This window comes from Alligator sinensis, unplaced genomic scaffold (genome assembly GCF_000455745.1).
Source record: "Alligator sinensis unplaced genomic scaffold, ASM45574v1 scaffold69_1, whole genome shotgun sequence".
In the NCBI taxonomy this organism is placed as follows: domain Eukaryota; kingdom Metazoa; phylum Chordata; order Crocodylia; family Alligatoridae; genus Alligator; species Alligator sinensis.
Window position 1 is genome coordinate 731,070 of NW_005842443.1, and position 23,808 is coordinate 754,877.

The 23,808-nt window shown below is 41.5% G+C and overlaps 1 protein-coding gene across 5 annotated transcripts in view; it reads left to right on the forward strand.

Moving 5' to 3' along the window:
* The window catches only part of DYRK1A (dual specificity tyrosine phosphorylation regulated kinase 1A), a 127,706-nt gene that overhangs the window by 834 nt on the left and 103,064 nt on the right, over positions 1–23,808 (forward strand). For 2 of the 5 annotated variants that reach the window (XM_025212067.1, XM_014523090.1), the window contains exons 2-3: positions 17,181–17,259; positions 18,114–18,186. The exons of 1 other annotated variant lie outside the window; for it this stretch is intronic. The gene's annotated coding sequence lies outside the window, so the exon portion shown is untranslated. Of the gene's footprint in view, positions 1–3,871; positions 3,891–17,180; positions 17,260–18,113; positions 18,187–23,808 lie in introns of those variants that run through there. 2 more of the 5 variants (XM_025212065.1, XM_025212064.1) reach the window with 2 other exon arrangements.

The window sequence follows — 23,808 nt, forward strand, 5'->3', positions numbered from 1 at the left end:
CTCCCCCGCCCCCCCCCGAAAAAAAAAAATATATATAATTGAAATAATTATACTGTTTGGGAGTCTGAAGTTTTGTAAGTAATCCTGCATATACCCATCTCGAGTTCAAATAGTTACTTGTCGATTGCTATTCTGGATATATTTAGTGAAATGCATAAATAAATAGAATACTTTGTAGACTAGTCTCATCAACTCAAAAATGAAGTATTTAAATTTGGGGCGTGCGTTCATTTATGTGAAGTTTACATGTGTGATGCGTTAGATTTATGTTTTCATTCCATTTCAGTTTTTTGATACTTCTCTAGCAACAAACGTTCAAGGCTTTATGCAATCTGTGCATGGGTCTTGACAGTTATTTTTAATAAAAAATTGTTCCATGTTTGAAGTTGAATGAGAGCTGTTGCTTTTCTACCCTTCCAAATTAGATGGTTCCCTAATTTAAGTTTTCTAAATGGTTTTTTAAATAAAAGTGCTTTGGTATTTGTTTCTAGGTGAGTCAGAAGTATGGCAGAATTATAGTTACTAAATCAGGGTTTGCGTAGGTCTAGACTAGGTTGCCTTGAGATCCTTTAAAGGGTGCCACAGGGTACGATACAGTGTTAGCTTAGTTATGTGTGCTGGCATGGTTCAGAAGATAAACCCATAGATTTCAAATAGGAATCCGTAACGATAAAACTGTTGCGGTCTTTCTGAGTTCTTTACATCCAAAGACTTGCTACAAAAAAAAAAGAAAGAGCGAAACCTAGGAGTTGGGATTTTCTGAGGGGTGCCCTCAAAAGGTTTAGAACCTGTGGCTCAGGCCTTAACATCTTGGCTTTGCCATTGTGGACAGCTGTAGGGACAGAGGAGCAAGGACGGTTTTCTGAAATAGCGAAAAAAAGATTTCTCTGCTCGCTACGTGTGCTCCAAAAGAACTCCAGCTTACAACTGGTATTTCATTTTTGGTGCGAAGGCAGTGATGTAGTAGTGCCTGAGCATGTACCCATTTTTAGAGTGCTGTGGGCTTTATCTATAATAGGGTTTAATATATGAGGTTAATTGATGCATTCTAGCTGTTATTTTAATATCCTATGCAAGGCATATAGGACATGCTACCTTCACTATCTGGATGAAAGTTTTTTAAAGTTAGCCCATGTTTGCTAACACATTCTGATACCACACGTTAAAACCTTACTTTAGACAAGGCCTTAGCAAGAAACTTGTGACTGAGTTGAATCATCTGTGGACAAAAGTAGTATATGTTTTCATCTGTGGACAGAAGTAGTGTATGTTTTCAGCCTCATTAGTTTAACAGGGTACTTTTTAATATAGAGGCTAACACATTTGCTTAGCTGATTCTGTTGCCCACAGCACAACCAGCAAATGTAGGGGCGTATTAAACTTAGCTGAAAAGCATGCCCCTTTTCCTTTATAGCATACATATATTATTCTGAACAGAAATGGGTGGCGCATTCAAAGCTAAAATGTTCAGAAAACCAACTATGCTGCTATAGTTTAGGTAATGTCTTCAGTTTCCCTTCAGAAACTCTTTATTTTGAGGTGTTCATAATGTCATACTGAAAGTTGTGCTACCAGCTTCAGTTTGGAAGCAAGAATGACACTTAAAATATGTGTGTACACATACACACGTGTGTAGCTTCAATGTCTTTTGAGCTTTTGGATGATCCAAATGACAGTGATTTTTTTTTTTTAGAGTTGTTTCTCTTTAGTAACATCTAAATACTCTTGATGCCTTTTGGTTTTGAGAAAAGGATGGGAAATTAGTAAAAGTTCTGAGATTTCACTTCAGAAATGGCTGCAGTTGTTTGTAGAATATAATTATTTTCAGAGGACTTATTTTCAGAGGTCTGTCTACAATGATTGCTTAGAATTGGTTTGATTTGTAAGTCATTATGCAAACCTGAATGATATCATACCTGCTTTGCTGCTTTAGTAGCAGTACATTAGGGAGTCTTCACTTTTGACTGACTTTGGTTTGTGTCCAAACTTGAGGTTTATTATAACTTGACTTTATGCAGCTTTTATGGGTTTCTTATATATGTGAATCCATATACTGAATTTGCCATAAGAACTAGCATTTGCAAGGTTATGTAAAAGCTTTCTGATTTTGTTGTTGTTCTGATTTTGGTCATCATCACTGAAGAAATAAGGAAGCAAGTAATTTTGATAAGGGGAAAAATATTTTTATTGGTCATAGGAAGGAGAATGGCATTCTTAGGAATGTACTGTAGCCCACTGATTTAAAAAAAAAATAAAAAATTTACGTGGAATAATTTGATGCGAGGCGGGTTATCGCTATAAAAACTCAAGTAGCGTTATAGTTGCTTGCATGCATTGTCTCTTCCATAATATCGGTGAGTTGTCTTTTTATTTTATTTTATTTTTTTAAATCTCCATCCCTTTTGCATACAGCATTTTACCAGCTTAACCATTTTCCCTGTTAAAAGTGCATTTAATTTATTTGGGTATGTTTTTGCTATAGACTTAATCCAGGCTCTTACCTGGGTTTTTGGCCAATGCCCTCTATCATCCACATCCACCCCTTTTATTCAGTTTGGGAATACTTTAAAGCCCCAAGCCATCTGGGCAGTGAGGAGCTGGGCAGTGAGGAGTCAGGCTAAATCATGTACGTGTCGAAAGTGCTTTCTCAAAGTTCTCTCTTGAAGGACAGGCAAGTTCCTGTCAACTGTGGGACGAAAGAATTGTGTCCTGGTGCAGAGAACTATAACACAGCCCAGTGAGAACTGGTGAGAGCAGAAATAGTGAGGGCACAGTACCACTGATATAAATTTACGTCAAGAGTGATCAAGCCAGGGCTAAACAAACACAGATGGGAAAACTATGGAATGAGAACATACCCTTTGAGTCTGCATAAAGGTGGATCACCTAGAACTTGTGACTAACATCTAGAGTGGAGTTGTTTTGATTTCCCTTTTCAAGGAACATGGTTAGTTTAAACTGGCTTCAAATTTAACATTTGTAAAACTTCTTAAAATTTGAAGAGCACTAAGTGTTTCCACGCTTGAAATAATGTAAGACAGCAGATGTCTGTAAACAAATGCCCTGAAAAGTTTTGAAATTCAGATCCTGTAGCACTGAACACCTGAAAGTGACTAAATGAAAGCAGAATAGATTTAATTAACTATTTCTGTCCCAGCTTAAACACTGTATATAATGTGTTTTGAATTTTAATGTACCAGGTTTGGGTTGGGGAGAGGTGAGGTGAGGAACCTTAGGTGCAGTTGAGTTAATTAGGAGCATCAGTGGTCTTCCTCTACTCTTATATGGAGAAGTTTCCTAATCCTCAAAGAAGTATATAATGGAATAACATTGCCTCAAGTTGACTTTCTGAAGGAAAAAAAACCCTGCAAATTGATGTCCAAGGACAAAAAAATGCTCTAGTGAAAAGCTTTTGTTGAAATACCTAGAAAAATCTATTTTATTGAGGTATTTCCCATGTTTTGCTAATAAAGTTTACCTTCTTGGTGAGAACTGTATTTTTAAATGTTAACACCATTAGCAAAAGTTAACTCATTTAAAACTTAAATAAATTAATGCAGCTCACATCTAAAGCTTTATGGTTATATGAACAATACATTTTAAAATTTAATTTATGTTGAGCTGAACTTCCTGGGTTCAGATGCAAGTAGTTAAAATTGGTTGTTCATGAGAAAAAGCCTGTTTACTAAGCCTCTGTGTGATTTTCCACTTGTCTTAGTGTGAGCTTAGCAAACTTCAGACAACCTTTAATTTACTCTGCTGGAAGGGTCTGTTGCTGAGGAGCCAATCCGAATTGTCTACATTCACTTCCTTTGTCAAGGAAGTAGATTGGTAGCATCTGAGATCAGACCCAGGACAGAGAGAACAACTGTTCAAAATAAAGTAATGGGGTAAGGAAAAGAAAACTTTGTCGTCTGGCAGACAAGTGCAAGTGTTAAGTAGTGCTCCATTTATTTCATTACCTTGTACACATGGAGTTTACTTATACTTCTTGTGTTTGTCTAGTTACTGCTGTAGATCTTGTCACTTTATGTAATGAAATATAAAAATGTAAATTTTACAGGTACAAAATCTGATCATAAAACTGACATATGCATTTACTTGATGGCATGTAACACACAGGAAAGCTCATGTCCACTATCTGAAATAGTCTGAAGTATTTGATGTTATAAGAAGTGGTAGTTACTATGTTTGACAATTTCCATGCTCGTATATGCAACTCTTTAGGGATGTTCCATTTTAATTCCAGAATAATATATTTAACATATATGTTTTTCTTGTGCAATTATGGATGCATAGGTGTAGCATCTTGCTCTTTCTCATGTACATTGAATTAATTGTTATAATGGTTGGGAGTACCTTTACCAAATTAGTTTCCTTAATGGTATGTATTTTAATAAACTAAGGTGTATAACTTATTTATCTGCATTTATAAGTGCACATTTGTAAGTAGTCCCATTGAAATCGGTGGGATACTTTGCTTAAGTGAAGATGTTTGTATGAACGTTTTCCACGTAGGGCCTTTAGGCTGCAACCTTGACTTATTACCCCTTCCCTTCTCCCCCAAACTGCATCAAAACTTTCTTTAGATGCAATACAAGGAGAGTTGTTGACTACAGAATTTACATAGCTTCACTGTTGAATGGCTTACGAATGTCGGCAGACTTTCATTGTTACTCTGTATATTTAATGTTTTATAAGCTTGATTCACTGGGCTTTTCGTATAAATGACTTGCATGGATTTTGCCTGGCAGTAAATAGTATTGTACAGATGTTATATATATTCAAGGTTGAAGGGAAAAGATGTATACTGCTATGTTAGGAGATAATGGCTGTGTAACTGAAGCCTGGATCGTAATGTACATGAACAAGGGGCATGGTTAAAATTGTTTTGTTTCCTATTAGGATAGTGGCTTGAGACCCCAGGCAGGATGACATGGTGGTAGGTGCAGCATAAACCTTAAGTAAATATAAACTCAAGTTCAGCGTTGAGTCAGAATTTCCTGACTGCTGTCTACGATCCAACCTAAATGTTTTCCTAATGTAGAGTTTATAGTATGAAATTACATAAGTGTTTTTTAAGTAAATAAAAACAAGCTATCATACTTTGAAGGTCTGCTGTTTTGCAAAAGTTTAGTATGTCTAAATTTTATAACTTCGAATATGACTAGAGGTTACAGATGAGCTCTTCCAAGAATCCCCTTTAGATATTGTCTGTTAGCATGGTATTTGCTGAGTAGCATTGTCATACTGTATGCTTTACACAACAGCATTTTGTAGCTTTATAGATTTCATAGACATTTGGGACTGGAAGGGACCTCATGAGATAGTCTAGTCCCCCTGCCATAGGCAGGAAGTCAGCTGGGATCAAGTGACCCTAGCAAGAAAGACATCCACATGTTTTTTGAAAGAGTCCAGAGTAGGTGCTTGTAGCACCTCTGGGAGGAGTTTGGTCCAGACCCTGGACACTCGCACTGTGAAGAACTTTTTTCTTATGTCTAGTCTAAATCAGCCTCCCTGGAGTTTATGGCCGTTAGACCTTGTTATCCCTTGGGGAGCTCTGGTGAACAGCTGTTCACCCTGGTCCTGATGCACCCCTCTTATATAATTGTAGACTGCCACCAAGTCCCCCCTGAGCCTTTTCTTTTCCAGACTGAAGAGAACCAAGTCCATCTGCCTCTCCTCATATGGCCTGCCCTCTAGGCCTTGGATCATATGAGTGGCTCTGCTCTGGACTCTCTCAAGTGTCTCCACATCCCTCCTGAAGTGGGGGGCCCAAAACTGGATGCAGTACTCCAGCTGTGGTCTCACCTGGGCCAAGTAAAGTGGGAGAATGATGACTTCACTGGTTTTACTTGAGATGCATTGGTGGATGCACACCAGAGTTTGATTTGCTTTGCCAGCCACAGCATCGCATTAGTGGCTTATATTCATCTTGTAGTCAGGCAAGACCCCCAAGTCCCTTTCGGTCATGGTGCTAGCAAGCGTAGCACTGCCAAGCCTGTAAGTGTGTTGAAGTTTCTTCCTACCAAGGTGTAGCACTTTACACTTCTCTTCATTTGAAGGCCATCAGATTTTGGTCAGCCCACCTTGAGAGCTTGTCCAAGTTGGCCTGTATCCCCCGCCTGTCCTGCAATGTGACCACCCTCCCCCATAATTTGGTATCATCTGCGAACTTGACCAGTTTGCATCTGACTCCTGACTCCAGATCGTTAATAAAAATGTTAAAGAATACCGGCCCGAGTACCGAGCCCTGAGGGACTCTACTGGTCACTCTGTACCACATTTGCTCCTGTCAACTAGTACTTTTTGGGTCCAACACCGTAGCCAGTTACCTAGCCATCAGACCGTAAGATGATCAAGGCCACAGTTCCCCAGCTTAATCATGAGGACATCATGGGGAACTAGGTAAAACGCTTTCTTGAAATCCAGATATATGACATTCATGTCATCATCTCCCTTGTCCAGGGCATGTGTTACCTGGTCATAGAAGGAGATGAGGTTGGTCAGGCAAAACCTGCCAGTCACAAAGCCAGCTTGCAGCTAGAGGTGCACCGATACATCGGTCCAATATTGGATTGGCACCAATATAAAGAAAATTGATTGCATTGGAAATCGGCCTGATCTGGCCGATAATTTGGCTGATAAATGCCCATGCATGCATGCAGCTGCAGCGCAGCATGTAGGCAGTGACGAGCACAGTCTGGCAGCTTGGAGATCTGCGTGCAGCTGGTCAGGTCTGTTGTGGTAGGGAAGAGAGGGGACAGATCAACGCCCCTCATGGTGAGGAAGGGAGTGAGGCAGGTACTGCCCAGCCAGGGCAGGAAAGGGCGTGGGGATGGAGCTGTAGCTCATCTCAGGGGTGCGGGGCTGGGGGAGCAGCTTCTGCTGCTGCTACGTGCACTCTGGGAGGGAATGGGGGGGGAGGGGGCGCATGCCCTGGATCTTCTTGGTGGGGTGGGCTGCAGCTGTGGGTTGGGGTCAGGGCTGTGCCGGCCTATTCCCAGTGCATGGGGGCTTTACTCGGGGCTGCGGTGCCATGCTAGGGGCTGTGCTCCTGGTGTGTGGGGGCTGTGCTTGGGGTGGGCAGTGGTGGTGCTGGGAGGGGGGTTACAGGGTGGGGCTGAAGCCACCCCAGATTTTGCCGTAGCCTCCTTCCAGCTCTGGCGCCCGCCCCAAGCACAGTCCCCACACACCGGGAGCACAGCCCCACCAGGGTGCACAGCGGTGGGAACCACAGCTCCGCCCTGCACCCCACTCTGCCCCAGCCCCACATCCTCAGCACGGGGGGGCATTGATCTGCTCCCCCACATCCCTTCCCTTCCCCCCTCCCCATCCACCACAACAGACTTACCAGCTGCACACGGCTGTATTGGAAATCAAATTGGTGTCGGCTGATACACCTCCTAAAAAACTGGCTATTGGTATTGGCCCCCAAAATCTCTGTTGCTGCACCCCTACTTGCAACATCCATATAAACCCTTTTTCGTTGTGTTTGTTCCTTTCCTTCTTGCTGTTGTTATGTTTGCTATTACTTCGTTATTTCACTATAGAATTAAGTTAGCCACAATCAGGTTCACAACATATTCTTTCTTACACTTTCCCAGCTTGCTTTTCTAATCGGTTATTCACTGTTTGTACATGTGAAACTGGATAGTTAGAGTAGAAGTATTTAGCCACCTTAACTCGGGGGTTGGCTGTTGTTTTTTAAATTGAGATTGGTTTTGGTGTGGAATTATAGCCTATAAATATTTTTAGTGCAAGAGGCTATTATATATGTAACAGTGGAAACTAGGAAATACCTGTGGGTTGCTTCTCAAATAACTTACAGTATTTCGTCAGGTAATTTACATTGTGTCCCATTGCTGTCAGCTACTGCATGCAAAAATCCATCTTTTGCAAAGTATTTCCTAAAGGCTAAAGGTAAGGAGGTTCTAAAATGGGGAAAACATTTTGTTTGCATGTGAAAGGAAATTATGTACTTTATCACCAATTCTTCATGGTTTATGCCATAACTTTGCCTAAAGTTTAATTAAATATTATCAGGGAAATATTACTAAAGAATTAAATGGAAGATTTGTGTCTTTTGATTTTGTTACATGCTTTTAGCCAACGCTTGATAACGCCAGATTTGGGTGCATTCAGTAACAAGTTACATCTTTAGTTTACAAGATTCAGCTACTACACTTTTTAGATAATTCTCTCGTCTGTGTAATTTAACAAATGCCTAAGTGACTGATATATGCTTTGTTCCAATATCAGTTAAGCTATTTCTGATATTATGGCAGTAGAGAAGTAGGGTATACATAACCAAATATATTTAGGTGTGATGAACCTGTTAACTTATTATTAGGTGGTAAAGAATTGTATGAGGCAAACCTTTTTTGATAAGTACCTATCTTTGCAGTCTTAACATTGGATAAATATACTTTTGCATTTAGGAACGTAGTTTAAATTGCAGTGTTAGATTAGACCAAATGATCAGCTTTCAGAGCATCTTGCTTGAATGGCAAATTGTCCATGTGTCTAGGTCGGTATAAGGAACTCCATACTGGAATAAACTGTCCATAATGTAAGCTTCTGCCTAATCCCAAACAGTTAGTGGCTGATTTATGTCATGAAGTATAAGAGTTTCTGATCGCATACATTTTTATCCCGTCTTTTGTAATGAATGCTATTCATGTAATGGATTACAAATTTACAATTTGTTGTTACATTTTTGACATTGTGTAAATTATACGTTATGCAAATGATTTATTTTTATTAGCATATATTTCTTGCCCTTAGTTAGATGTGATCTTATTCTTAATATGAAAGATGATAAATATGATCTCTCTATTGACTGTCCTTACATCATTTTATTGTATACGTCTCTATTATTCTCTTTTTCATTTGTCATCTATCTAAGTAATACAGTTTTTAAACCATTATTTTTCAATTCTTAGTGGCTAAATTCATGTTTTAACAAATAACTAAACTAGAGCTGATATTTCTTTTTCCTCCCTATGGTGCTGACAGTCCTGTAGTTTCCACTGACTTTACTATCATCTCGGAGTTTTCTGGTCCTCTAAAAAATGAACCCTCCTTTATTTTAATGCCTTGAATATGGGAGTCTTAATTGGGCACCTTAATTATATTTTATAATTTTGTCTTCAATGTTTTTATACAGAATTCTTTTCATGTACCTTTTTTTTCATTGCTTTTCTCTTGACCTCTTTTATTTCTGTTTTGTCTCCGTTATTGGACACACAATTTGGAAACAGGGCCCAAATTGTGCATATAAAGTACTATAAAATACCAAAAATTGATAGAGAAATATTATTTTTTGCAAAACTTCATGGTGGTGTGGCACTTCTATTTGTATGTTTGTGTCACAGAAGGGATCTGATACTGGATGGCAAATTGACTTGTCTAAAGCTATATATCAAGTCATTGATGGAGTCAGAATTGGAATACTGGATCTTTGGGCTTCCAGTCTTGTGCTTATTTCCTTAAAACCTTATTGATAAGGTGGTAAGCATCAGCGGTTACTATTGGTTTTAGATGAAACTGTGAACAAAATCAGGCCTAGCATCTCATGAGTAGCAACTAAGCAACTGGGAATATAAGTAAGGGTCACCTCACAGTTTTGATTTAAATGACTCTCCTATCACCACATAGGCAATCTGTAGTAGACTTCTGGATAGAGACCTGGTTCCCCTGTCTGACATTCAGTTCCCTTACCCATATTTCATCTCTTCTTGTGATCTTTTTCCTCATTTGCTACAGATCTCTTTATTTCTGAAGAAATAATGCAGCAGTTCCTGACTTGCTGATCAGTTTGCTGAAATCATCCTGATTTAGCGCGCAGTCCTGATCTCTTTTTTTGTGGATTATTCCCCCCCTTGTATTCAGTAAAGCAAGGATTCAGTGTATAAAATAATATGTAACCATGTAATTAAAAGCTTTGTAATAATACTTACGCACAAGAGGCAGAAAATTGTACGAGCAACCTTAATTCTGGCATTTCCCAAGTCTTCCTGAGCACTTTATCTTGCAACCTAAGTAACACTTTTTTTTTTAAAAGGCATTTTTATTTTTACTACTCACAGAATCTAACACTGTATGTGCAGTCATGATACAACCCGCTTATTAACAAGGTTTGAGTTTGATCTATCAGCACTGTACATAGTGCAGTTGATCTAAAGGATTAACTACAAAGCTGATGGTAGGAATGTTTCCTTTTGTAGACCAGCCACTAGAGGATGCACAATATGGAGAAATGATGGGTTACATATGCATGACTTGCTCCATTCATAAATAGCATTTTTTGTGTCCCGAGGTTTGGCAAACTTTCTCCAAGACAATGTGACTAAATAGCTTAAGCTTGCCTCTGAGATATTGGCAATTTGAGTTCTCTTTCCAGTTGAGTTCCCTTTCCAGTCCCCTCATTAGTACTTTGTTCATGAAGAAGGAAGTGTCATTAGTTAATAAAATGGAAATTTATTAAGATTAGCTTCTTGGTTTCCAGCTCTTCCCATAGACCAGGGTTGGGTGAACTGTCGCTTGCAAATGACATGTGGCTCTTCAAGAAGGTCATTAAAAAAATTGTATGAGCTTCATGATCTTTGATTCTTGGCCATGTGCTTCTTGAAGTCTTGTGGTTTTCAGCTCAGTCAAGGTTTTGGTTTGTTGCTGGAAAGGTTAAGAAGTTTGGCCAGCCCTGCTATAGGCCAAAGGATGGTTTAATTGAGGGAACTTGTGAGAGACCAAATGGAATGGACACAGTCTTATTCAGAACAGTTGTGTGTAGCAAACTGGAATGGGACAGACGGGTGGCATGGGCGCAGTGTGAAGAGAACGTTGAGGGTTTTTTGACAGCAAACCCCGACCAAAATACATAAAAGAAAATAGTGAGAGGAAACACTGGCTTTCAAGAACTCACAGGTTGTCCAAATCTGATCAAATAAAGGTCCCCTTCTCCCTGCCAAATTTAAGCTTCCTGCTCCAAACTTTGGAAGTACTAGAGCTCCTGTAGGCAAACCATTGGAAGAACAGTTGTAATGGAAGATATTGGTCGAAATACAGATAAGTTTAGGCATTACTACTGCTCCTAAAGGCAACAGACAGGAAGGATGTTTTACTGTTAGGAGCATGTTAAATACAGGGATGTAAAACTGATTGATAGACCATCTAGATGAAAATTATATCTTTTTTAATAACACTTACACTTGAGAGAGCAATTCGTTAATTGGGAAGACAGGAGTGATAAATCCCTAATGTTTCAGGTTTCTTAGTCTGCACTTGAACCATCCGAACAACCTGCAAATAAATGGGGAAACCAGACTTAATGTACTTGCTATTTCAAAGAGGAAAACCAGGCAGAGATCTTCCTCTCTCTCCTCTCCCCCTTCCCCTCCCAATCCTCTTCTGGCAACTGTTGTGAGAGAGACTTTTCTGGCCTGCTTCATATGTACCAAAGAAGCAAAACAAAAGGAGAAAATATTCTTTCAGTTCATGTCAACTTTACATTTCTAGTGGAAATATTTAACTTGGTTACATTGCATGTGTTTAAAGTATCTATGTATGTAGTAGAGGTAGCAATATGTTAAACCTGACATTTATGCAGTAAGACAGGAATAGAAAGTATATAAAAGTAAACCCTTGTTTTACTGTGCTTTACAGGCTTTCAAGCATTGGTTTCCTAAAGGCAGCAGTAATTGTTGGGGTATGAACCACTCGCTCCCCTGCTACTTGGCATACACTATGTTGGACTCTACTCCCCTTGCAATTTCCAAGTCAGTCTCTTCTTCTTTAATCAGAGAGAGAGTTTCTGGCAGGTGCTGCATCTCTTCAGTTGCTGCTGTTTTTTTTCCAGTTTCATCTTCATTTTCCTTTTGGTGTCCTGGTTTTCCTCGTTTCTGCAGAGGTTCTTGCATTGTGTATGGATTTTTAATTTTAGTTTTTGAAGATTTTGCACACTTTTGACTTTTGCCAACCATGATGCACTGTTAAGTTTCTAGAGACAAAGATAAATGGTTGCTTTTGCTTTCCATGCTCTGATGTTTCACTTTGTATACTGTTGAGAAACCCACTGATTATTTATTTATTCATTCGTGCATTTTTTGCAAAGTTTTGGTGCCCCATATCAGCATGTTCAAGCTTTTGAGTTCGAAAGCTTCTTGCCTTGAGTATCTTGATGAAATCCTTCAAGTCCTGTAAAATCTATTTCCTTGGCTCTACAGGAGGAAGGAAGATGGGCACGTGGCTTTTAGTAGCATCTGTTTGATAGAATAATCTTTACAGATGTGTGTACTCAGGAGAATGTGGCAGACAGACTATTGTCATAGGTAAAGCCTCCAAGCCTTCCTCAGGAATCCCTCCTAGAGATTCCTGGAAGTCTGGCGTGAAACCAGTTTGGAATGTTTTGAATGAAAATCTCTGTAAGCAAAAGTCTTAGTGGGCCTTGACTGCTAAATGTTGGGAATGCTCTGGCACAGACCCAGCTTCCCTCAGGCCTTGTGAAGCATCTTTTAATTCTCAGCAAAAGTCTTTCATTCACTTTTCCCTCTGCTGGTATGGATTTTGCCATAAGTTAAGATCAAGCAATGATTTGAATCAGTGGTGCTAAATGTGGTCTTATTGGATAAGGCATCTTTTTCTTATAGAGCTTTGGATGAGGAGCTGAAACAGTTAGCATTCTATCAGCTCTAATGCCATCAGTTAGATTCAGCTTCTTAAGGCATATAGAATTTTCCTTCCATTAGCATTCAGGATAAAGTGGATCAGTCTGGAATCCTGAGTAATGGTGGGTATTTGGGAACCTGAACAAATCATTCGGCACCTCTATGCAATTGTGAAGGTTGCTTTATTGTAGGGGTGGGTAAAATATGGCCCACAGGCCAGATCTGGCCCACCAAAGGATTTTGTCCGGCCTTCAGTGGATCTCTTGTTCCCACCTGGGCAATGGCACATGTGGCCAATTCTGCCACTGCTGGGTGTGTAGCAGAGCTGGGGTGGCGCGACGGTTGGGCTCACTTCCCGGCAGTGGCTCCTTCCGGCTGCACTGCCGGACTTGGCCCTGCTGCCCAGGCACCCTGGCCTGTTTTTCTCCTGGCGCCGACCCCCCCCTCCCCCCCACCACTGGAGGTGGGACCCATGTGGGTAGGGCATGTGGCGAAGCTGATGGGATGGGGCTGCAGGTGGGTGGGGAGCAGTGTTTGGGGGCTGGGATCACTAGACGGGATTTTGGGGCAGTGACTGCACAGGGTCGGTGGCTGAGGCAGAGCCACAGTCTGCTTCTGCATGGTCCTGTGATGGGTACAGAGTGAATTGTGGCTCTGCGCCAGGCTCTGGCCTTATCCTGTCACCATCCCAAGATCCGATAGTGAGTTTTGGTGATGGGTGGGGGGAGGGTGTGGCTCATGACAGTCCACTAAAACTCCCTTGGGCCCAAATAGTTGCCCACCCCTGCTTTATCTTCATTATTTCCATCTTGCCCTGATGGGAAGCTGTTGGAGCTCAAAGGGCAGTGGGAGCAATGTTTTTGCATAGAAATTTGCCTTTTATTCTACAGTTTGGTGCCTTTGATTTCAGGCTATTGGCCCTTGTATTTTCAGTATTATACTGAGGCCCTTGGTGCAGCCAATGTTTGATTTTTCTGAAGCACTGCTGATATATTGTTGATATACTTTGTGTGTCTCATCAGTTACATCATCACTCAACCTCACAAGGGAATGCTACTACAACTTGGAGAAGCTGGGGGGCTCTTATGCTAAATACATCTCTGTGGTAGGACACCAATGTTGTGAGTGAACCTTTACCTTCCCACCAGGTTTTTTTTTTTAAATTGTCAGCTGGCTTTGAGTCAGTTCTAGTAGAGGAATCTGTCCAGGATATGACTAAGATACCTGAGCAAGTAACCGTTGTCTAATAGATGGTTCCTGTGCTCTTGTTCACTATTTTGGATCAGCTGATGGTGTAACAAGGAATTTACATTCTTTTTGTTGTCTCATTTGGACAACAGGTATATTTTTGTTAGGGGTGTACCGATAAAGATTTTTTTTTTTGTCCGACACCAATGGCCAATTATTAACCAGCCATATTGGCTGATGCCAGTCTGATTGCCAATATGCAGCCCTGCAGCTTGGAGAGCAGTGTCTGGCCAATAAGTGTGTGGGGGGAGGGAAGGGGTGTGTGGCAGGGGGTGGGGAATGCAGATAGAGGCCCCCATGGTGAGGGAGGGAGTGGGGCAGGGGTGGGGTGGGATAGAACTGTGGGCAGATCATTCATGAGGCACGGTGGAGGAGGGCGGCGGTTCCTGCTGCTGTGCACACCAGAGGGGAGGCATGGGGGGCATATGCTATTGTGCAATCACCTCTGTGTACATTACACAAACACATATAAATCAGGACAAACATTTAAAAAAAAATCAAATTAATGAATGTTGTAGACATTCGATTTTTAGAATATAATTTGATATTTTTCTGGTTCCCAGATGGCAAAACCCCTTCCTCAAAGGAGTACTTCTGGGGGCAAGGGGAGGGAGTTCTGGTGGCAAAGGTTAGGGGGTGGGACTTCAGGTCACAAGATTGCCAGGGAGCAAGGCATCTGTCAAGGGGTGGGGCTCCCCATGCAGCCCTTGACAGCTTACCAAAACTCGGTAAGCAGGCCTTCATCCAAAATAATTGCCTGCCCCTGAACTAGGGATATCAAGGGGAACCCATGTGGATGGACTCTTGTTGAAAGTTGGGCCCTCCAGGACCATCAGCTCCACATTGCTCAGGAAAAGACGATGGTCCTAAAGGCTGTCTACTACAAAAGCTGTCTACTACTCTTGGTAGACAGAGCAGTGGTGCTCAACCTTTTGGCTCTGCAAGCCAAATGAGTGGTGCTGGATCAGGCCCTGCACTATCCCTGCCTGATCTTGCATGCCCAGATCAGGCTGTGAAGCCTTAGTTGGCCCTTGTGTACTGGGATTGGTCCTTGTGCCATCCTTCACACCCAATTTAGTGAGCAGGGCCATTCTTTTGGACCCATAGAGCTTCCCGTGGGTCTGGAAGTTTGGCAGCAGAGTGGTGCCACCACTCACTCCACTGTTGCCAAATTTTCAGACCTTTGGGAAGCCCAATGGGCTGGATGATATGACTGGGTTTAAGATCTGGCCTGTGGGCTGGTGATTAAGTCCCCCTGATCTATAGTACTATTTGGCTGGGTTATTAGATCAGGTCTTTATAAAGTCCTTCAGAGTTTTGTCCCTCATTCCCCCTTCACAACAACCTATTAACGTTGTTAAATATTTATCAGAAAGAGATGCTGCAGGAAATCCATTCCCTTATGGTAGATACCCATTAAGTTATGATACTGTTTCAGGTATTAGTAATACTAATAAAAAATGTGGGCTCTTACTAAGCCTGTGTTTCACGGTCTTCAGTTATTTTGTCAGATTTGAGATTGTCATCCCAACAAAAGTTAGGTGTTGAATAGAGAGAAGTAATTGGCAGCATGCTCTGGCCATTGAATATTTACATGCACTTGGGAAGTATCTTTTGTTTGTAGTATAGCAGTGTCATTATATTTTGTATTTTTTGGGAATAAAATTAATACTATATTTTCATGAAATGTTTAGTGGTGGTGATGTCCTGCTTATATGAGGAAATGGTATTCCCACTACTTGAGCAATTAACTTAAAAAGGACATTGCCTTGGAGAGTATCAGGAGATCAGCTTGTGTCACCATTAGGGTGTTGGAGTTGTTAGTATTCCTATTAATGAAGTTTTCATTTGACCCCAGCTGATAATTGAAATACACAAGAGTACAGCTAGGCACAGTTTATCTGAATGCCATCCATATGAGAGAATCTCTATGGACCTTGAGATTTTAGTGGAAATAAGCATCACATCTGGATAGCAGGTATATTCCGGGCTTTTCTGTTCTAGTAGAAGTAATGCTATTTAGGATTTGATTTCAATTTAGGTTTTAGCACACTACTTATTTAAGAGTTGAGTACTAAGCGTTTCCCACCCAAGTTAGAACAGCTGTAAATATGCTCAGCTAGAGATACCAAGGGAAATCCATGTGGATGGACTTCTGTTAGAGGTTGCACCCTCTGGGACCATCAGCTAGCTGCACGTAGCTGTTTTGGAGAAGAGGATGGTCCTGAATTAATTTAGGTTGTTTGGAGACCTGGCATGCCAAAAACATGGTGCCCTTATTTAATAGGCAATCTAGCCTATTGGTTTTTATATAAACAAGCTTGATGGCACCAGTTGTTTCCTTTGTTAGGAAATGTTCAAATTGGAAAGATTTCCATCTTCAGGATATCTTTGGTTACCATATATTTAACATGCAAACAGAGCTGACCCATAAAAGATCCTCATTGATGGTCTCAGAACTGGAATGGTGGATAAATGTATTGATTGGTGAGGGACTTGAGCGGTGCAGATCTTTTCCACCTGCTTGAACAGGTTACCTTCTCATAGCACCTTGAAGGGAGATTGCTACCAAGCCATGTGTTCTATATGAGGGGAGAACTTTATCCGTGACATTTTCATCACACTCCTAGTGAGGGTTGAGGGTTTTGGCAATGCTTAGGAAATGCTTTATGATTCTATTAGTCAGCAGAGATTTGATTTTCAATTCTGTTGCTGGTGGCTCAAGCTGGTCCCATAAGAGAGAACTTTTTGCTTCATCCCAACATGAGAGTCTTTTCTTTGGCAACACTGTCCTTGACATTGTTCAGCTTCATAACAGTCATGTCTTGAGTCGTTCTTAGGTAACGATTTACTAAAAAGCAAAAGTGTAAAAGTTAGAAGTGCAGTAGGCTGCAGGATGGTGACGTCAACAATTTTGAATTGTGTAAATCTTTAAGTTTAGCTGTCAGAAAAACACAGATTGAAGTAGTTTAGTTTAATTCATGAAATATTAGCAGGGTATATCTGCACCCTGTATTAGGTTCATGCAAGGTTTAGTGTATTTAATCACCCTCATATTAAAAAGCTCTTATGTCCTTGGATGTTTGTAAACATTTGAATTTTTAAATGCATATTAACTTAAATTTAAGCTAGGAAAATCAGGCAAGAAATAGTACATAACGTAACAGTGAGGACTAAATCCATTTGGCCATCTCAGTGAAGAATGTATTGTTTTTTTACATTACTTGAAGCCTTTAAATCAAGTTTTGTTTTGTTTTTTTTTTAAAGAAAACTAAGTCACCCAGAAGATATGAGTTTGATGTAAGAATTACTGAGTGAAATTCTGTGGCCTGTGTTTATGTAGAAGGTAAGACTAGTTGATCATAATCTTCTCTTTCGGGATTTTTTTTATATTGAATGTCACTTTTCTTGGTAGCAGTGACTTTACCTGGCAGAGCGAGCGAGCTTTGGTCTCTTTGAGACTGATCTACATTTATACCACTTTTTACAAGGTTAGAATGATGCCACAGATTCTTTGAGTTTCCTGTCCAAAATGATAACAGTTTTTATCTAAAGAAGCTTATTGTTATGTCATTATGCTTGCCTACACCCTTATGCTTTCCTCTTTTGAGGCTCTTTCTCCTCACTTATGCAACTTAAAAAGTTCTCAGATTTCTACCTAATGAGCTCTGAACTTAATAAGAAAACACACCAACTTTTGCTTCCCTTGTAACCTATTCTCAAGGCTTTCTAATACATCTCAGTAGGTAGGCTGCCAGCTCATACATTAATAGAAGTATAAGTGTTTGAATATTGGATGTATACCTCCTAAAATTATTTTAGTAATTCAAGTCAAGTGGAAGCTAATGGCTTAATAACAAAAGCTCCCAGTTTTGAAGTTGGACCCAAAAAGTTTCCTGCCTTTTGAGTTGATCAATTTTCACTTCCATGTTTTTGATGGAGTTGGTCAGTTCACTTAGTTTTCCAGGCAAAATTTCCTAGAAAACGAAAGGTAGTGTTGTAAAAGGGCATTTTAGAGTTTTTGTATATCTTAAAGTATTTAAAGTGGGCAAAGGTTCTTTTCCTGTTTAGTCTTTCTATCTCTGAGTCTTCCATTCCCCCACTTATATTGGAACAATTTTGCAGTCTTATAATGTTTAGCTGTATAATGTTTAACATCCCTTTGAATGAAGGGTTATAATACTTATCTATTTTAAATAGGATGGAAAGGAGACATGGAGAAAGACCAAGGATTAATTCCACAAAAGGAGTTGGGTGTTGCAACATGTAACTTGTAGGTATCTGCCTCTCGGAGTAGAATATGTAACCCTGAGTTGGGCATCTAAGTTTGCTGTAAATGTGTGCGTTATATGCATTAAGATACTCCAAAATGTGATTTTGCAATACACGGCACACTGAACAGGCAGCTGCTGCCTACTTTGGCAAATAGGCAGTACTGAAAAGAGGGATGTGTCTTAAATTATTTTCCTTTCTGGCATTTAGAGAACCCTACAACATATTTACAATTTGGAACTTTCTTCTGGAGTTAGGTACCTATGCTGTTCTCTTCAGAAATGAAGGAAACTTACAAAGCATAGCTAGAGGAAGAGGAACTGATCAAGTTGTTTCCCTTTATACAGTAGCCAGGAGATATAGAAGACTTGAGTTGTATATTTTCCTCTACCTTACAGGATTTAAACCTACGTCACTTGCCTCAGAAGTGTCTTGACCACCTGCGTCTCAGTTGCTCAGTTGTGGGAAACCCCCCTATCAAAGTTTGGCCACTATGCAGGTATGCATTTGAGAGCCAGTACAGCAGATAGAGGGAGGAGGTACAGCTCAATAATTAGGACACCCCTGTCAAGATTCTGAATTTGGTCCTTGCTGTGAGGACTGCTTCCTGGGGTGTGCGAAACAGGCCGTATTCGATTCGGATTTGGCCTGAATTGGGGACAGTGATTCGATTAGTTGATTCGGATCACTGTCCCTGATTCGATGCTGATTCGGCGAATTAATGATTTGGTCATAGACACAGCTTTAAATGTTTTTTTTTCTACAAACCTTGAAGTAACAGGCGTGACTGGTGAATGCTGCGATGCTGGGGCAGATGGAGCATCCCATAGGAGCGCAGGGGCTCTCCCCGCCCCCCCCCTCCCCCGCTCAGAAGCGAACTCGGAACTGGACCGGAATTATTTCTGGTCCACTTCTGGGGTTGCCGCAGAGTGTGCGAGGGACCCCCCTGGATCGGCGATTGGCTGTGGGGGGGACCCCAGGTATCCCCCCAGACCCAGGAGGCACCAGTTGCCGAGCTGGGAGGTGCAGGAGCAGCCCCTTGTACACTCCCGGGTGGAACCAGATGTGGACCGGAAGTGCTTCTGGTCCACTTCCCAGTTTGCTGCCTAGCGTGCTGGGGAGCCCCCCACGCTCCTTTGGGACGCTCCATGCACCCCACCATTGCAGCATTCACGAGCTGCCTGGTACCTTGAGGTATGTAGAAAAAACATTTAAAGCTGTGTCTATATCCGAATTGCTGAGTCTTTCCGAATCTCTCTACATTATTTGGAACCCTCTGAATCAGATTTGGAGAGATTTAAAGTGTCTTTGATTCGATTCGGTGGCCGAATCTTTGAATCTGAATCGGGCCATATTTCCGCCGAATCGAAACAGGGACCAAAGCTTCGCACAGCCCTGCTGCTTATGTATTTCGTATGAAACAGGCCTGGGATAAAGATAATTGTAGGGAGTGGAGGGGAGGGAAGAGTTGAGAGGAATTGAAGGTGATAAGCAAGTTCAGAATATTGGTTTGGATACACGTAGTACACACAGAGTCCTTCAAAAGATATGAGTCCAAGAGTTTCAAGGTGTTCTCCTTGTTTATGCTACATTTTGTTTACGCAGTTGTAAAGATGTTTTAAAACTAATGCGGTATATGGTTTATTTGATGAAACGATGTTGTGTGTGTCTGAGTGCGCGCACAAAATTATTGAGAAATGAGTGCTGTGTTTAAATGTCTTAAATGTTTTTCCTTGCTGTCATCTCTAAATTGAGATTTGGTTCATTGCATTGCTGGAGTTGCCTTTACATGTGATGTGTGTCTGGAGTTGTTGTAATATGTCTAGACTGGAGGATGTTCTACTCTGAAATTGAGGTTCCATCTCCTTCCCTCCTTAGGTCATATTGGGCCTGAGTTAGATCTTAATAATGTTCTGAAGGTCTATCAGTTTGCTCTAGCTTTTCCTGAGGGCATATTTGAGTAGTAAGAATTTTAGATTTTGCTCCAGTGGCAAATTATCTCTTGGTCATATTGCTGTCATATATCAACATAGATTTTTTAAATCCATATTTGTGTACATGAGGCTATAAAGATAGGTACAAACTGTGCAGATAAAAGAAAAATAATGTTAGCTAGTTCTCTAGTATTTTTGATGTATGACTAGGGATATTTACTAATTGTTTCCTAGAAAAGAGGTTAAAAGGTATCCTATGCACTTGATTTTGGCTTAATGAGAACTGGCAAGTTACAAAGTCACGTGGGGCTGCTTACTTTGCCATCATTCCTTTTTTCTGTATGTAAGTGTTAAAACAGGCTAGATTATGTTATTATTCTGTATAAGTATTTGGATGTATTTCAATTGAAAAAGTGTGGAGGAGGGACTGTCTTTGTATTCTGTGATTGTACATAGCACAAGCACATTTGGGTCCTGAACCACGACTAGGGCTTCTAGGCACTACAGAAACACAGCAATAGAATGTAGGTATATTGGAAGGGAGATGTTTACTGCATAACATGTTTTAGGCCCTTTTACATAGATTCCTCCTGTGAAAGCCTATATGGTTAAAAAAAAAAGTGTATTCTTCAAAAAGTGAATGCATTTAATTTATTTAAACTAGAGATGCACCAATAAAGATTCTCTTGGCCGATACCTATAGCCAATTATTCACCAGGCATATTGGTCGATACCAATCCAGTAGCTGATTTACAGGAGCACAGCCAGGCAGTGTGGAGAGCAGCTCTCTGCAGGTAAGTCTGTGGAAGGGAAGGGGTGTGGGGGAGCGTAGCGGTGGCAGATTGAGGCCCCCATGGTGAGGGAAGGAGGGGACAGGGGATGGGACGGAGGGTGGGGCGCTGCCAGCCAGGGTAGTAAATGGGATCCTGGGGCTGGAGCAGGAAGCAGGACAGAGCCATGGGTGGCTTGTCCAGGGGATCAGCATCCTGGCATTTAAAAATGGTGGCGGGGGCAATTGAACTAAAGCTCGTCAAATGAGCTTTAGTTCAAGTACTGCTGCCGCCATTTTTAAGTGCAGGGACACTTTTAGGAGCAGAGCCAAGCAGGATGAAGGTGGAGGTGGGCTGTATGCTGTGGGCTTGCGGCTCTCTGCCCTCCTGCGTTTTCCCTGGGAGCCACGTGCTGACCATGCATCCCCTGCCTGCCCGGTGGCGGGAGGCACAGCTTGCCACCATCACTGCAGCCGGATGGGCAGGAGATGCGTGATCAGCTCATGGCTCCCTGGGCAAAGACAGAAGGGTGGAGAGCCATGAGCCTACAGTGAGCAGTCCGCCTCTTCCCCATGCACACATCCAAGGGGGCACATTCCCCTGCTATGCCTCCCCTAGGGATGCACACAGCGGCAAGGAGCTACCACTCCCTCCCACCTCCCTGTGCCCCCTGGGCGAGCTGCCTGTGGCTCTGTCCTGCCCCCCACCCTGGCCCCGGGTCTCAGGCACTGTCCTGGCTGGGCAGTGTCCCCAACCCTTGCCCGTGCCCCACTCCCTCCCTCACCATGGGGGCCTCAATCTGCCCCCTTCCCCTCCACAGACTTACCTGCAGTGCCCTGCTCCTCATGTTGCTCGGCTACATTCCTGGCCATGTGCATGTATGCATCTGTGCCCATGCATATGGTGTCTGGGGGCCCTGGTCAGAAGGCTATTATATTTATGGGTGACATTGTCGGCTACACTGGCCAAAAAAAGCTGATAGTCAACAATGTTAATTTTTCTTTTATCGGTGCCGATCTGATATGGCACCAATATATTGGTGCACATCTGATTCAAACTAAGATGATCCTGTGCTTAGAAAGATATTTGGTTAGACTTTTAAATTGAAGTTTTACCATTTTATAGTCCAGGTCTAATTTAAAAAAAAAAAAACACCTTCTAAAAATGTCACCTAATAAAACAAGTTGGTTGTAGCGAAGCTTAGAAATGGCCATTAATTGTTGTCACACTGTGTTAAGCAAGTAGTTTGAAAACATGAACATCAACATTTTCAACAGTGACATTTTAATAGATTGCTTGTATAGAAGCCCCAGAATATGTTTCTGGTTTTAATTTCTTTATCTTGGCAGGAACTAGAATTGCTGTAGTAGTCCTATACACAGTCTTGACTGGGAGGATTTGTATTTACTTGCCTCTAAATAGTTACCACTACTCCCTTATTAGCTAGAATACCTCCTCTACTTGATAAATACAGGGTTTTTAAAGTGCATAATGACTCCGAACTTGTCCTAGTTATAATGCATAGCTGAATTGTATTCACACAGTAACTTTTTAATAATGCTTCATGGTAACCGTGGTGTGTCCATATCTACACACTGAATCATCATTGTATTGCTATCGGTTAATTCTGGGCATATCAGAGCAAGTAGCCTGTACTGCTTTATGTTAGAGAATCCCTAGGACATGCAGAACATTAGTATTCTGGGATGTAACACCATATAAATGTGCTGGGGAAAAGGGAACCATCTATATTGAAGAATAAGTGCCATGATTGTTTATGGAAAGAAAATAATTTGCCAGCCTAGGCTGTTAAGGGGTATGTAGGCTTCTCTGGAGGCTTTTTCGTAGAAGATGAGAGACACTGATGGATCAGCCCTATAGTAGGATATCTTTGTCTAGGCTACAGGTGGAGATCAGAGTCCTTGCTGAAAAGAGAAAAGAAACCCCAGAAGTTATAACTCTGAACCTAGCCAGCTCTGCCTTTCAGTGTGGCTGATTCTGAGGTTGTTTAAAAACTGTGAGGAGTGCAGTCAGGTGGAAATGCAGAAGTGCAGCTGGATCTTGTTCTTATTTTTCCTTCAAACTTTGTGAAGCCCAAACTGATATAGGTCAGGTTTTTCTTTTCCAAATTTAAACTCTTATTCACTCAGTTAAGCACTGCATTCTCTGCTTCTCATGGAGATGGTGTTGGGTCTTTGTTCTAGCTCAGTGATTTTCAGGGTGTTGGGGCACCCAAAGGTGCTACAAGATCCTTTGAAGGGTGACCTTAGGTATGAGGAGATAAGCAGATAAATGTAGGCTTTTCCCTGCCTGGTTGTTCCCTTGTCCCTACTGCCCAACCCCTTTGGAATGAGATAAGCACTGTAATAATTTAGTTTTTGAAATGTGGTGTTGCTCAGTTCACAAAAGTTTTGGAGGGGCGCTTTGATTCTAAAAAGGTTGAGAACCACTGTCTTGGCTCCAGAGGGAAGAGGACTGCCCAGGACTGTTGGTAGTTCTGAAGTTTTGAAACAATAAGTTGGATATTCCCTTGTTAGAAAAGCTTGCCCTTTAAAAGCTACAAAGTATTTATGATTTAATGACTCAAAGCTATGCCTTCTCCAGGTCAAAGCCCTAGATTTCCTCAGGGCAGTTAAAGTAATACCTTGGTTAATGAATCCTCTGGGAACGAAGCTCCTTTATAATGAAGTCAGCCTTTTTTTGCAAAAATAATCAATTAAAAAAATATTTTTTGAGGCAAATGTGGATTTCTCATTTTACCAGAGAAACCTGCGGATTTTGCGATGAGCACCCTGCAGGCTGGCAGAGTTCCAGCCTTCAGGGAGCTGGGAGGGAGCAGGAGAAGGTGGTGAGATAGGGGGCGCCATCTGCATCTACATGCACGTGGCCCCATGCAGCCTGCAGAGCAGCTCCGGCAGG